This window comes from Rhinatrema bivittatum, chromosome 2 (genome assembly GCF_901001135.1).
Source record: "Rhinatrema bivittatum chromosome 2, aRhiBiv1.1, whole genome shotgun sequence".
Classification (NCBI taxonomy): Eukaryota; Metazoa; Chordata; class Amphibia; order Gymnophiona; family Rhinatrematidae; genus Rhinatrema; species Rhinatrema bivittatum.
In genome coordinates, this window is record NC_042616.1 from 544017143 (window position 1) to 544031684 (window position 14542).

At 50.1% G+C, this 14542-nt stretch overlaps 1 protein-coding gene across 7 annotated transcripts in view; it reads right to left on the minus strand.

Annotated features, from left to right (window-relative positions):
• The window catches only part of LOC115085172 (beta-Ala-His dipeptidase-like), a 207107-nt gene that overhangs the window by 14090 nt on the left and 178475 nt on the right, over positions 1-14542 (minus strand). The window lies entirely within an intron of this gene.

Genomic DNA, 14542 nt, shown 5'->3' on the forward strand with positions numbered 1-14542 from the left:
GAACTTGATATATGAGATCTATCATATGCCTGTGTGGCCAAGGTTCTAAATTCTGGTTTCTATGCCACTAGTAGTTGTATATTTATCCCTTTCTCCAGTTTCTCATTTAATTGCTGCTTTTGGTTATATTAGATAGATTGTCATGCAGAACTGGATGACACTGCATGACATCCAGTTTAAGTAAGTGTATGGAGAGAGAACCTATAAAGCCATGGTTCCCAATCCCATTCTTGCTGATGCCCCATCACTTGGGGTTTTCAGGATATATGCAGTGAATATGCATGAGAGATATTTTCATGTACTGACTCCATTGCATGCATATTTATCTCATGCATATTCATTGTAGAAATCCTGAAAACCCAGTTGACTAGGAGGTCCTCCAGGACAGATTTGGGAATCACTGCTCTAGGGGGAGTGTGCCCCATGTAAATATAAGGCTGGGCTCTGAGATTTATTGATTCTGAGTTTGGAGTCCAGAGGGTGTTATGATTTCACCTGCTACACAGCCTCATTGTACCCTGATTATGATGCCTCCTCACCAGCAGAGGTCTTCTCAGAGCTCCATTCCATGCTGTCCCAGTCAGCAACTCACAGCTCATCGAACGTTAGCCTGTGGTGCAGCCTCCTAGCCACCAGAAGTCCTCAGCGAACCACGTCTCCAGCCTTGCCAAGCTCCTCCTCCTTGCCTGCACCACACCCAAGCCTCAGCCCTCCATAATCCAGCCTTGCAAAACACTCCTTGCTTTCACATTGAGTCACCCTTGTCCTGCAGCCTACCTAGGCCTATCCTTGTTTTGCCTTGTGGCTTCCAGGCTCTCTCACTCCTAGCCTTGCCTTGTAGCTTTCAAGTCTTCTTGCTCCTAGCCTTGCCTTGTGGCCTTCAGGTCTTCTCACTCCTAGCCTTGCCTTGTGGCCTAAGGGCCTTCATGCTCATTGCCTTGTCTTTTGGCCTAAGGGCCTTCTTGCTCCTTTCCCTGCCTGGCAGCCTGTCTAGGCCTTCCCCTGACTTCTGGCCTATCTAGGCCTTGTCTTGCTCTGTGGCATATCTAAACCTTTCCATTGTCTTGACCCTTGAGGTTCTTCCCTAACTATCGCTGCCTTCGGGCCTTTATTTTCCATGTTCTGTGTTGTTCTTGTATTGCCCTGTCCTATCCTGTCTTAGTCAGACTCCAGTTTCAGTCCTTGTCTGCATTCAAGCTCCAGTTCCAACCCTTACCTGCACTCAAGCTCCAGTTCTAGTCCTTGCCTGCATTCAAGTTCCAATTGCAGCCCTTACCTGCACTCTGTTCCTGTCCAAGCCTTGCTCCAGCCTTACTAACCTGTCCAAGCCTTGTTGCAGACTCACCAAGATGGTGAGTCTGCAACTCACCATTTTGGTGATCTCGTGATCTCACCATCTTTGGTTCTGGAGATCACTATCAATAGGACACGGGGCTGTTTAGGAAGAAGGCCGACCCTAGTCTTTCCCTGCAGTCCTCTGCCATTCTGAGGTTGGTGTTCCCTACATCCAGCTAGGACCTGACCTATAACAGACGGTTCTGGGGGTCTGCTAATAAAATGTGTGATGAGTGGCCAAAGGAGTACAGCTATGCATTAACCTAGTGGCACCTGAAAGAAGGCATGGACACAACTTTGTCTCTTCTGCAAATATCCCTTTCTTGAAGGACTCAGTTTACATTTGTGAGTACTGATGAAATTATTTTTGAAGAAAGGCTAATATATATGATTTGTTGGGAGAAGAGATAATGATCTTAATGCACTGCTAAAGGAGAAGTATATATGTGTGTATAGGGGGTTGTTGCTGCTGTTATCTCTGCTGTGGAATCCTATGACTCATCCTTTTGTATATTGTATTGCTTATTGGCTGCTGGTACCACAGAAGAATAAAAGTTGTGATTAGTTTGAAGAAAAGGTTATTGTGTGAGATTCTGTATTTAATGTTTACTGGTCTGCCAATAAATGGCAAAAGAGATGAGAGAATATTTTTGTATGGGGCATTCTGTTGATAACAGAAGGGAAAACATTGATTTAATGTTTTCTTATCCAGTGAGAGATATTTATTCCTGTGAGCTAGGTCTAATCCATCCTTTTATCCAACCATTGTTCTTTGAGCCCACAGAGCTGATGCCAGCTAGGGGTGTGCATTCGTATTGAACATAAATGTAAAACGCTACTTATTTTTTTTAAACTTAAAAAAGTGATGAGACATAAACGATCGGATTTCCAACTTATTCAACATAGCTATGTTGAATAAGTTGGAAATCGCGATTGTTGATCCAAAATAAAAATTTAAACCCCTCACCTTCCTTAATCCCCCCCAAAGACTTACCACAACTCCCTGGTGATCCAGCGAGGAGTGAGGACGCCATTTCTGAAATTCTTTGCGAGGAGCACGTGACGTCGGCGCCACGTCGGAGTGACGCGGCGTCACGTGATTCCCCGCGGGGTCACTTCCGGGATCCTCGTTCGGCCCAAAAGGAACTTTTGGCCAGCTTGGGGGTGTCAGGAGGCCCCCCCAAGCTGGCCAAAAGTTCCTTTTGGGCCGAACGAGGGTGCCGGAGGGAACCCGCGGGGAATCACGTGACGCCGCGTCACTCTGACGTGGCGCCGACGTCACGTGATTCCCCGCGGCCTCCTGACACCCCCAAGCTGGCCAAAAGTTCCTTTTGGGCCGAACGAGGATCCCGGAAGCGACCCCGCGGGGAATCACGTGACGCCGCGTCACTCCGACGTGACACCGACGTCACGTGCTCCTTGCAAAGTTGGTCAGAAATGGCGTCCTGACCCCGCTGGACCACCAGGGAGTTGTGGTAAGTCTTGGGGGGGGGGGGGGAGATTAAGGAGGGTGAGGGGTTTAAATTTTTATTTGCACATATGGACATATACTCAACTCATTGAATTCTGTTTATGTCCATATTGACCGCAAATGGGACCCCCTTTGGACATATGGACATATGAACTTAAACTTTTGCTCTGCACATCCCTAATGCGAGCACCATAAAACCCCAGCATAAGAACTCTTCAAGGGAAATCTTGCCTCACTAATCTGCTACATTTTTTTGAAGGCTTGAATAAAAATGTGGATAAATCCATTTGATATATTGTATCTGGATTTTCAGGAAGCATTTGACAAAGTACCTCACAAGTGATTCTTGAGGAAATAAAAAAGTTATGGGCTAGGAGGTTATGTTCTATTGTGGATTGAAAACTGGTTAAAAGATAAAAAACAGAGAATAGGGCTAAATAGTTCATTCCCTGTACGTACCCGGATCAATCCAGATTCCTGGGTTTTACTCCCCTCTAGCAGATGGAGACAGAAGTTTACAAACCAAAACTTCGCCTATATCTAGGCTGGTGCCACCTACAGTCTGGCAGTATTCTACTGTCTCCTAGCAGGCAAAACCTACAGTCTGTGCTGAGTCCTAAGTTTTAGGTGGTAGTTAGTTAAAAAACAAAACAAAAAAAAAAACCTAAATAGATAAAAGGATAAATTATAAGGTTAGGGTTAAGGACCGCAGAGGCTTGCCTGCTGGTCCCTGATTACACCTCCCAGAGTGTTGTGAGGTCTTGAGGGGACCATCCCTTCTGGTTTTGAGGCCGCCAACGAGTGGGGGATCCCCATATTCTGGCGCACCATCGACGCTGGGGGTGACACCGGGGTGCCCAGTTCACTCCCCACAGGTGGATCCTGACCCGAGGTGATTGGTAACGTGTTTAAAAAAAAAAAAAAAAAAAAAAGAAAGTAGCGTTTTTGATTGCCTGCCTGTTTTCCTTTGTCTCCCTTCCTTCGCGCGGGGGGGCGGGGGGGGGGGGGGGAGCGAGTGCTGTATTGTCGTCGTCGGGGGGGGGGGGGTCTGGTTATTTTTTATTTTTTGGTTTGTGTGCTCCTCTCTCCAGCGCCGCGGCAGAGCATGCCGTGGCAGTCTGCCTGTCGGGCCTGCGGGTCCGCATTGGCGCGGCTGTCCAGGGACAGCCTTTGTTCCTCCTGCATTTCTGGAGGTGAGGGAGGTTCGGCGGCTCCGATGGGGACCCGGGGAGGTAAGCAGACGCACGCCGGGTCCACAGCAGGCACAGTGACGGTCAGTGTCGGCCCGTCCTCGGGGATCCCGGGAACGGGTGCCATTTTGAATTCTGCCTCTTCGTTTTCGGCGGGAACGGCGGCCATTTTCTCGCCTCGGGGAGCCCAGGCAAATGCGATGCCAGCGGATCGGGGGGAGGACGACCCCCCACCGCGTTTATCACCCCAGCACAGGGTCCCCGTGGGGGACAGACCTGCAAGGCCAGTTGTTCCCATTGATGCTACAATCTCTGAGGGGGATGACGATGGGGCGTCCTCGGATTCGTCGTTTGGCTCCGAGTTTGTACTTCTTATGCACAAGGCATTCAAGGCCCGTAGACTGGCCAGGAAGAGGCCCCAGGATACCTCCACTCCAGACCCAGGTTCTAGAGCGAGGAAGCGGTTTAAGTCCGTCCCAGTGCCAGAGGGCCCAGCCAGGTCCCAGCCCCTCTGGCCTCGGGCATCCAGAGGTGAGCCGGATTCTACAACGGATACGGATGAGCTGGAGGAGCATACAGGGGATCAGGAACTCCCATCCCAGCCTCCGAGGAGGGTTGATGGGGACGGAGACCAGGGGACCACGGGTTCCCGTGTTTCCCATGGGACAGAGGGGGATGACCCGAAGGTGATTAGACTGTTCCAAAAGGATGAGCTGGGGCCCCTTATTCTGGAAATTCTGGGAGAATTAGGGATCCAGGTACCGCAGGAGGAGTTGCGGCTCAGCGTGACGGACCTGGTCGTCTTGGGACTTCGGGGGGTCCTCCTTCAGCTTTTCCTTTGCATTTCTCTGCCTCGGATTTGCTTTTTAAGGAGTGGGATACTCCTGACTTGGGGCTGAAGGTGGCAAAGGTGATGGATAAGCTATATCCCTTGCCGGAAGACGCCCTGGAGATGTTGCACATGCCGAAGATAGATTCGGCAGTAGCGGCGGTAACGAAGAAGACCACCATCCCGGTAACCGGGAGTACCGCGCTTAAAGACTTACAGGACAGGAAGCTGGAAGTTCAGCTCAAGAGGATCTTCGAGGTCTCGGCATTGTGAATTTGTGCGGCGATTTGCAGTCATTTTTCCTTACGGGTTGGCCTTCGCTGGGCACAACAACTTTTGGCCAATGAATCTCTGTCGCCTGAGGAGGCGCGCCAGGTGGGGCGATTAGAAGCGGTAATTGCCTATAGTGCCAATGCCTTTTATGATCTTTTGCGCACCTCGGCCAGAACGATGGTTTCCGTGGTGTCTGCGCGGCGTCTGCTGTGACTCCGTCATTGGTCGGCGGATGTGACCTCCGAGGCCCGCTTGGGTTCTTTACCCTTTAAGGGAAAACTGTTGTTTGGCAAGGAATTAGAAGATCTGATTAAATCTTTAGGTGAGAATAAGGTACATCGGCTACCAGAAGATAGACCAAGGACCAGGGGAGTTCCAGTTTCTAGCTCTCGTTTTCACGGCGGTCGCCGGCCTCGAACCTCTCGGGGGTCGGCTTCTTCCTTTTGTCACAGTGCTAACCAGCAACAATCTTATTCGCAGTCCTTTCGTGGGCGCCGTTTCGGTCGTCCAGGAACCGGTCAGAATGTGCAGGGGGTAAGCCTGCACAATGATGTGCGGCCAGTCCATTCCTTCGTACCCAGAATCGGCGGCAGGCTGAGTCGGTTTTACAAGGAATGGACCAGAATGACGTCGGATCAGTGGGTCCTAGAGGTTATAAGGCATGGTTACGCGTTAGATTTTTTACGCCTGCCGCGCCAGTGTTTCCTGGTATCGCCTTGCGGTTTCTCAGACAAGCGTCGGGCGGTACAGGCGACGCTGGGTCGGCTTCGAGATCTTGGCGCGATTGTCCCGGTTCCTCCCAACGAGCTCCGCAGGGGCCGTTATTCCATTTACTTCATGGTGCCAAAGAAGGAAGGAACTTTTCTTCCTATCCTTGATCTAAAAAGAGTCAACAGATGTCTTCGAATCCTCGATTTTGGATGGAAACCTTGCGTTCTGTGATCGCGTCTGTAAGACAGGGGGTGTTTCTGGCCTCCCTGGACCTCACGGAAGCGTATCTTCACATAGGCATTCGGGCGGAGCACCAGCAGTTTCTCAGGTTCGCAGTGCTGGGGCAGCACTTTCAGTTTCAGGCACTTCCATTCGGCCTTGCGTCGGCACCTCGAACGTTCACCAAGATCATGGTCGTGGTGGCAGCACAGCTACGAAGGGAAGGTCTGTTGGTGCACCCGTATTTGGACGATTGGCTGATTCGTGCCAAGTCGGAGACACTCTGTCAAGCAGCTGTTCAGTGAGTGCTCCAATTGTTACGCTCCCTAGGTTGGATAGTCAATAAATCCAAGAGTCACCTGGTACCGTCGTAGTCGCTGGAGTTTTTGGGAGCTTTGTTCGACACGCGCCAGGGAACGGTGTCTCTCACGCAGGAGCGAATGTTCAAATTGCAAGCGCAAGTTCGAAGATTGTTATCCAAGCAGGTTCCGATCGTCTGGGACTATTTACAGGTGTTGGGGTCCATGACTTCCACACTGGAATTGGTTCCCTGGGCTTTCGCTCATATGAGTCCCTTACAGTCAGCGTTGCTCTCCCGCTGGAACCCGATATCGGAAGAATTTCGTCTCCCATTGCCACTGACTCAGGCGGCCAGGACCAGCATGGATTGGGGGTTGTGTCCGACCAACTTGAGTCGAGGAGTCCCTCTGGAGATTCCATCGTGGATGGTGATTACCACGGACCCAGCCTGTATGGTTGGGGAGCGGTCTGTCTGCGAAAGTCGGGACAGGGGCAATGGTCCCCACAGGAGGTATCTTAGTCCATCAATCGACTGGAGGCCAGAGCGGTCCGGCTGTCTCTGCTAGAGTTCTTACCTCTCATCCGAGGTCAGTCCATCAGGGTCCTAACAGACAATGCGACCACGGTGGCTTAAATCAATCGGCAGGGGGGAACCAGGAATCAGGCTGTGGCGACTGAAGCTCGACTATTGATAGCATGGGCGGAGAAACATCTGAGCAGCATAGCAGCCTCTCACATAGCTGGGGTAGAGAATGTTCATGCGGATTTTCTCAGTCGCAACTGGCTGGAACCCGGAGAGTGGGAGCTCGCGGGGGGCGCGTTTCAGCTCATTTGTGCTCGGTGGGGCACACCCGCAGTCGACAATGGCAACCTTCAAGAATGTGAAAGCTCCTTGATTTTTTGCTCGGCGCCGGGAGACAGCGGCAGAGGGAGTGGACGCTCTGGCATTGCCTCTCAAAAGCCGACAGATGTGTTGCTCTATGTGTTTCCTCCGTGGCCGCTCATAAGCAGGGTGTTACGGCGAATCGAGATATACCCGGCAGGTGTGCTAGTAGTCGCTCCCGAATGGCCACGGCGCCCGTGGTTCACGGAGCTTCTGAATCTGGCGGTCGAGGAACCCCTTCGCTTCCCGTATCTCCCAGATCTCCTGCACCAGGGTCCCGTTTGTTTCGACCAGGTAGATCACTTTTGACTAGCGGCATGGCTTTTGAGAGGCAAAGGTTGAGATCCAAGGGGTATGCGGAGACGGTGGTATCCACTCTTGTATTCCTGGAAGGTGTCTATGTTGTTATCTTATGTGCGGGTCTGGAAGGTGTTTGAATCATGGTGTCTTGTTTGCGACGTGGTTCCTACTCGAGCGGCCATGTCGGATATCCTTCTTTTCCTGCAAGACGGTTTGACTAAGGGTCTGTCGTGTAGTTCCTTACGGGTACAAGTAGCGGCACTGGGTTCCTTGCGCGGGCAGATTCAAGGGCCCTCGTTGGCGGCGCACCCAGATGTAGTGCGTTTTCTTAGGGGGGCGAAGCATTTACGTCCTCCGTTTCGGCAGCCTTGTCCGTCCTGGAATTTGAATGTAATTCTTAAGGCATTGTGTGGCGCTCCTTTTGAGCCTATTCGCAAAGTCGCTTTAAAGGATGTAACTCTGAAGGTGGTGTTTTTGGTGGCAATTGCCTCAGCATGGTGGATTTCTGAGCTTCAGGCTCTATCGTGCCGAGAGCCTTTCTTGGGAATTTAAGAATCAGGAGTATCTTTGCGTACGGTTCCCTCCTTTTTACCCAAGGTGGTTTCTTCATTCCATGTGAACCAGACGGTCAAGCTGCCGTCGTTTTTGCAGTTGGATAGTTCGGATCCCCTGGCCAAGGATCTCCGTAAGTTGGATGTGCAACGAACGCTGCTATGCTATCTGGAAGTGACCAATGCGTTCCGGGTTTCCGACCAGCTGTTCATTCTCTGGAGTGTACCTAGATGGGGTAATGAGGCTTCCAAGACTACCATTGCTTGTTGGTTGAAGGAGGCCATCCGTTCGGCATATCTATTGCAGGGGCGGTCGCTACCCTTGGGGCTACGAGCCCATTCTACTCGCTCCCAGGCCACTTCCTGGGTGGAATGTCACCATATTTCTACAGAAGAGATTTGTAGGGCGGCCACCAGGAAATCTTTGCATACGTTTGCCAGGCACTATCGTCTGGATGTCAAGGCTCCAGGACCGGCGGGATTTGGAGGAGGAGTGCTCAGAGCGGGCCTCTCCAGCTCCCATCCCATCTGGTACATCCCAGGAGTCTGGACTGATCCGGGTATGTACAGGGAAAAGAAAATTGGTTCTTACCTGATAATTTTCGTTCCTGTAGTACCACGGATCAGTCCAGAGTCCCACCCTGTTGTGGTGCTGATGCCAGGAGAGGCAGGGCTGTATGGGTGTTCGTGTGTTTTCAGTCAGAATACGATGATGTATTTTTCGGTTCTTGGTACCTCGGGTTCTGTTCTCAGTTGGGGGGTTGTGAACCGGTATCGATGTTCGTTATTATATAGTTAGTTGGAGATGTTTGTTTGATTTATTCTGCTTTGACATTAAGTAATACTGCCAGACTGTAGGTGGCACCAGCCTAGATATAGGCGGAGTTTTGGTTTGTAAACTTCTGTCTCCATCTGCTAGAGGGGGGGCAAAACCCAGGAGTCTGGACTGATCCGTGGTACTACAGGAACGAAAATTATCAGGTGACTAGTGGAATGTCCCAGGGATCTATACTGGGACTGCTGCTGTTTAACATATTTATAAATGACCTAGAGATGGGAATAACGAATGAGATGGTCAAATTTGCTGATGATACAAAATTATTCAGAGTTATTATATTGCAAGATAATGCAGATAAATTGCAAGAGGAACTTGCGAGACTGGGCATCCAAATGGCTTATGACATTTAATGTAGACAAGTGCAAAGTGATGCACATAGGGAAGAGAAACCCAAATTTTAGCTACATGATACAAGGTTCCACATTGACAGTCACTACCAGGAAAAAGATCTAGGTGTCATCGTGGATAATATGTTGAAATCCTCTGCCCAGTGTGCAGTGGCAACCAAGAAAGCAAATAGAATGCTAGGAATGATTACGAAAGGAATGGAGAATAAAACATAGAATATCATATTGCTTCTTTATCGCTCCATGATGCAGCCACACCTTGAATAATGTGTGCATTTCTGGTCACTGCATCTCAGAAAAGATACAGCAGAATTAGATATAGCAGATAGAAGGTAAAATTTGTCTATTTGTGGATGATACTAAGATCTGTAACAGAATAGACATGCCTGAAGCAATAGAGAAAATGAAAAGTGTTTTTAAGAAAGCTTGAAGACTAGTCAAGGATTTGGCAGCTGGGATTCAATACCAAGAAGTGCAGAGTCATTTATCTGGGGTGTGATAATCCAAAAGAGCTATATGTGATGGGTGGTAAAAGACTAATGTGCATAATGTTACGCATCCCCTCTGCACCCGGCCTGCGCACGGGCCTGCTCACCTCTCTGGTTCCACAGCAGGTCCCGGGTTGGCCTCCCTAGCGGTAGCTGTGAGCTCTTCCAGGCCTCGGTGTCCCGAGGCAGCGGTCACCGGGACTTCCACTATGCACCAGGCCTCACGCCGGAGCTCGTAGGGCCATGGGCGGGTCCCTAGCTCCACGGCATGTCCTGATTGATTCCCTGACATAAGGAAGACCCTGCCTGTACTTCCTTGCCTTGGCAATCGGGTTTGTTCTTTGCTAGATTGTCACTGTGTCTGAACCTTGTTCCAGTCTTGTTCCAGTCTCGTTCCAGGATCCTTCTGTTCCAGCATCCTAGTATTCCAGCGTCCTTCTGTTCCTGTGTTTGTCTATCCATCTCCCCAGGTAATACCTCCGGACTGTTTCACTGGTATTGACCTCGGCTTGCTCCTTGACCTGCCTGCTGCTTGCCTTCTGACCTCAGCCCACCTGTGACCTCGTCTGACCTCTGGAACCTGACCCCTGCTTTGTTGACCACTCCTCGGACTGACCCCCGGATACTGACCTCTGCCTGCTTGACCACGTCTCCAGATTCTAGCTCTGTTCATAGCCTTGTCATCTCCTAAGCTGTTCTGGTCCTCCTTGCTCCATCTAACCTCCAGTCTCATATTAGCACGCACTAACAAAAAACTGTTTATTTTTGTTATTTTTTGTTACTTTTTGCTATTTTTTGTTAGTGCGCGCTAACATGAGCTAACGCGCACTAACCCGAAAACCGAGTTTTCACAAAAAGAAACCAAAACGGGGATCCACGGGAAAATGAGATTTTCCCGCGGCCAGACAAACCTGAAATCAGGAACGATTGGGCACTCGATTCACATCCCTATTAACCAGTGCTTTATGCAATTTGCACTGCAACTCTCGTTGTTCCTGAAGGAAATCACCAAGGTGACCTTTATCCTGTCTCACCTGGAAGGGAAGGCTCTTGCATGGGCCTCTCCCTTATGGGAATGCTCTGATCCCATACTTTGCAAGTTATCCGAATTCATCACTCTCTTCAAGCAGACCTTCGGAGACCCAGGCTGCCAGGCTGTTGCCAGCCATAACCTACTCCACCTTCGTCAAGGATCACGGACCCTCTCAGAGTGTATGGTGGAATTTAGGCCTCTGACTACTGAGCTTGGGTGGCAAGAAGATTGTCTGCAAGCCATCTTCCTAGATGGACTCTCCTGTGCGCTCAAAGATGAGCTCTCCATCTGTGAGACACCCACGTCTCTAGAGGACCTGATTTCCCTTGCTGGGAAGATCAATCATCGCCTCCGGCAAAGATGCCTAGAAGTAAAGGCTCCCTGCTCTCCTACATCACGTCCCATGTGTGTTCCCAGTCCTCCAAGGAAGACTTCAGCACCGCCACCCTCTTCCATGGTGGAACCTATGGAGATGAACCATGGGCGATTGTCTCCAACCGAACATCTCTGTCGGCGGAAGGAGGGTCTTTGCCTTTACTGTGGCACTTCTGGACATCGTCTGCACTCCTGCCTAGTTCGTCCGGGAAACTGCAATGCCTGAGCCTGGCGGGGGTCCTGAGCTTAGGCACAACTGTTACTGGCCCTCAGCTCTTGCTTCCTGTGTCTGTGGGCATCAAGGCCCACACCTTCACCACCACTGCTCTTGTCGATACCGGAACAAGTGGCAGCTTCATTATGGATGACATTGTCAAACTTTTGAACATTCCTCTTCAGCCATTAGAGGTGAGCCTCCCCATCGCCTCCATCCAGGGAGAACATCTTCCAGGGCTCATCACCCACCAAACAATGGCTGTTCGTCTTACCGTGGGCACTCTCCACGAAGAGGAGATGTCCTTCTATGTATTAAAATGATCGACACATCCAGTTATCCTGGGGCTGCCCTGACTCCAGGCCCACGAACCCCAGTTCGATTGGCATTCCCTGCAGTTGGTGCAGTGGGGCTCTAAATGCCAGAAGACCTGTTTACGTTCTGTATCTCCAGTAGTCCCTGTTCTGAAGTCTGTTACTTTACCTGGTTTGCCTCCGCAGTACTCTGACATAAAAAATGTCTTCTCGAAGCAGAAAGCGGATACCTTGCCTCCGTTACGCAAGTTCAATTGCCCTATTGAACTTCTGCCGGGCACAACGCCTCCCAAAGGCAGGACCTACCCATTGTCTCAACCCGAGACCCAAGCTATGTCTGAGTATATTAAAGAGAACTCAGAAAAGGGGTTCATTCATCCTTCTGATTCCACTGCTGGCGTGGGGTTCTTCTTCGTTAAGAAAAAGGAAGGCAGTCTATGCCCTTGTATTGATTACAGGGGGGGGGGGGGGGCTCAACACCATAACCCGCAAAGACCGATAACCCCTGCCCCTTAACAGTGAGCTGTTCGACCTCCTTGAAGGGGCACGGATCTTCACCAAGTTGGATCTGAGAGGTGCATACAACCTGGTACGCATTCAACCTGAAGATATCTGGAAAATCACATTTAATATGAGGGACAGTCACTAATAATATACTGTGATGCCCTTTGGGCTATGCAATGCCCCAGTGGTCTTTCAACGCCTTATGAACGAAATCTTCCGAGACCTCCTGTACTCCTCCATAGTCGTATATCTTGACGACATCCTGATCTTTTCCAAAGACCTTGAATCTCATCGAGATCATGTTTGGATTATCCTTCAATGTCAGAGAGAACCATCTGTATGCCAAGTTGGAAAAATGCGTTTGAGTGTAATCGCTTATCCTTCTTAGGGTATATCATATCCGATCGAGGTTTCTCTATGGATCCAGAGAAAGTCCAGGGGATCCGCGACTGGCCCCAGCCAGTAAGCCTATGGGCCTTACAACATTTCCTTGTCTTTACCAATTATTACCGGAGCTTCATTGCCAATTATTCTACTTTAGTTGCCCCGCTTACCGCCATGATCAGGAAAGGGGCCAACACTCGGGTATGGACACCTAAAGCACAAGCCACCTTTCAGACAATTAAGGAGGCTTTCTGTTCTGGCCCTTGCCTTCAGCATCCGGACCCTAGACGTCCATTCATCGTAGAAGTTGACGCCTCTGCAATCGGCACAGGAGCTGTCTTGAGCCAGTTTTCTCCCAAGTGTAAACCGATACCCTGTTTATTCTACTCACATAAGTTCTCTCCTACGGAACAATGTTATACTATTGGTGACCGAGAACTCCTCGCAGTCAAGTTGGCACTCCAAGAGTGGCGCCTCTGGTTGGAAGGGGCGCAACACAAGTTTACCATCTTCATTGACCATAAGAACCTTGAGCACCTTAAAGAGGTTCAACTCCTGAATCCCCGACAAGCCCGATGGGCGCTCTTTTTTGAACGGTTCAACTTCGTCCTCTGTTTCTGCCCTGGTTCCAAGAACCTCCATGCTGACACACTATCAAGATCATTTGAAACTGAAGATGTCCCTGAAGTCCCTAGCTTCATCATAGATCCCATCTGCATATCCCTTGCTGTGACCACTACAGTCCCTACTGGAAAGACTGTCATTCCACGTAGATTACGTGAACAAGTTCTAAAATGGGCTCATGATTCCAAGTTGGCAGGACACCCGGGTCGTGCCAGGACCTTAGAGATGTTACAAAAACACTATTGGTGGCCCAACATGGTGCAAGACACTTGAAACTATATGGACTCGTGTCCCGTCTGCGCCCAACAGAAACTGCCTACTGGGAAGCCTTGGGGCTTACTTCAACCACTTCCAGCACCTACCAAGTCATGGTCCAGCATCTCAACGGACTTTATTACAGACCTGCCTCCATCCCAGAACAATATTGTAATTTGGGTCATCATCGACCATTTTTCGAAGACGGGTCACTTTATTCCCTTGCTGGGCCTTCCTTCGGCTCCAGAATTAGCCAAGTTGTTTTTGAAAAACATTTCTCGCCTCCATGGACTCCCCAAGGAGATTATATCTGATCGGGGACCAGAGTTTGCCACCAAGTATTGGCGTTCCCTATGTAAGAAGTTTAATATTGCTTTAAGTTTCACATCAGCCTATCATCCACAGGCCAATGGTCAAGCTGAAAGGACCAATCGGACCTTGAAGACAATCCTCCGCTCCTATGTAAATGATCAACAGGATAACTGGTCTGATCTTCTTCCTTGGGTTGAGCTGTCGCACAATACCCATGTTGTTGCAGCCACCGATGTATCTCCATTCTCCGTGGTATTCGGACGGCAACCTCGGCTGCCTCTTCCAGTTCCTCTGACCGTTCCTTCTCCAGCGGTGCAATCCACGGCTCACACCATTTGTCAAGTGTGGAACCAAATAAGAGAGCGCCTTTCCCAGGCCACTGAATGTTCCAAGTGTACTTCGGATGCCCATAGACGTCCTGCAACATTCTTCCGCCCTGGCCAGAAAGTGTGGCTAAGCGCTCGACACATACGACTGTGACTTCCCTCTCATCGCTTGGCTCCTAAATACATTGGACCATTCCCTGTAATCCGAAGAGTAGGAGCTGTATCTTATCAACTCCAGCTACCTCGTGCCATGGCTATCCATAACACGTTCCATGTGTCCTTATTGAAGCCGTTGGTCCTCTCCTGGCCCTCACATAGAATTCCCTCTCCTCCAAAGGTCTCTACAGCATCTGATTCATCCCTCCAGGTAAAGGTCCTCGACATCCGTCGGCGTTGAGGGAAATGGGAGTACCTCCTAGCCTGGGAGGGTATGGGGCCGAAGAGAATTCATAGGAAAATTCCCACA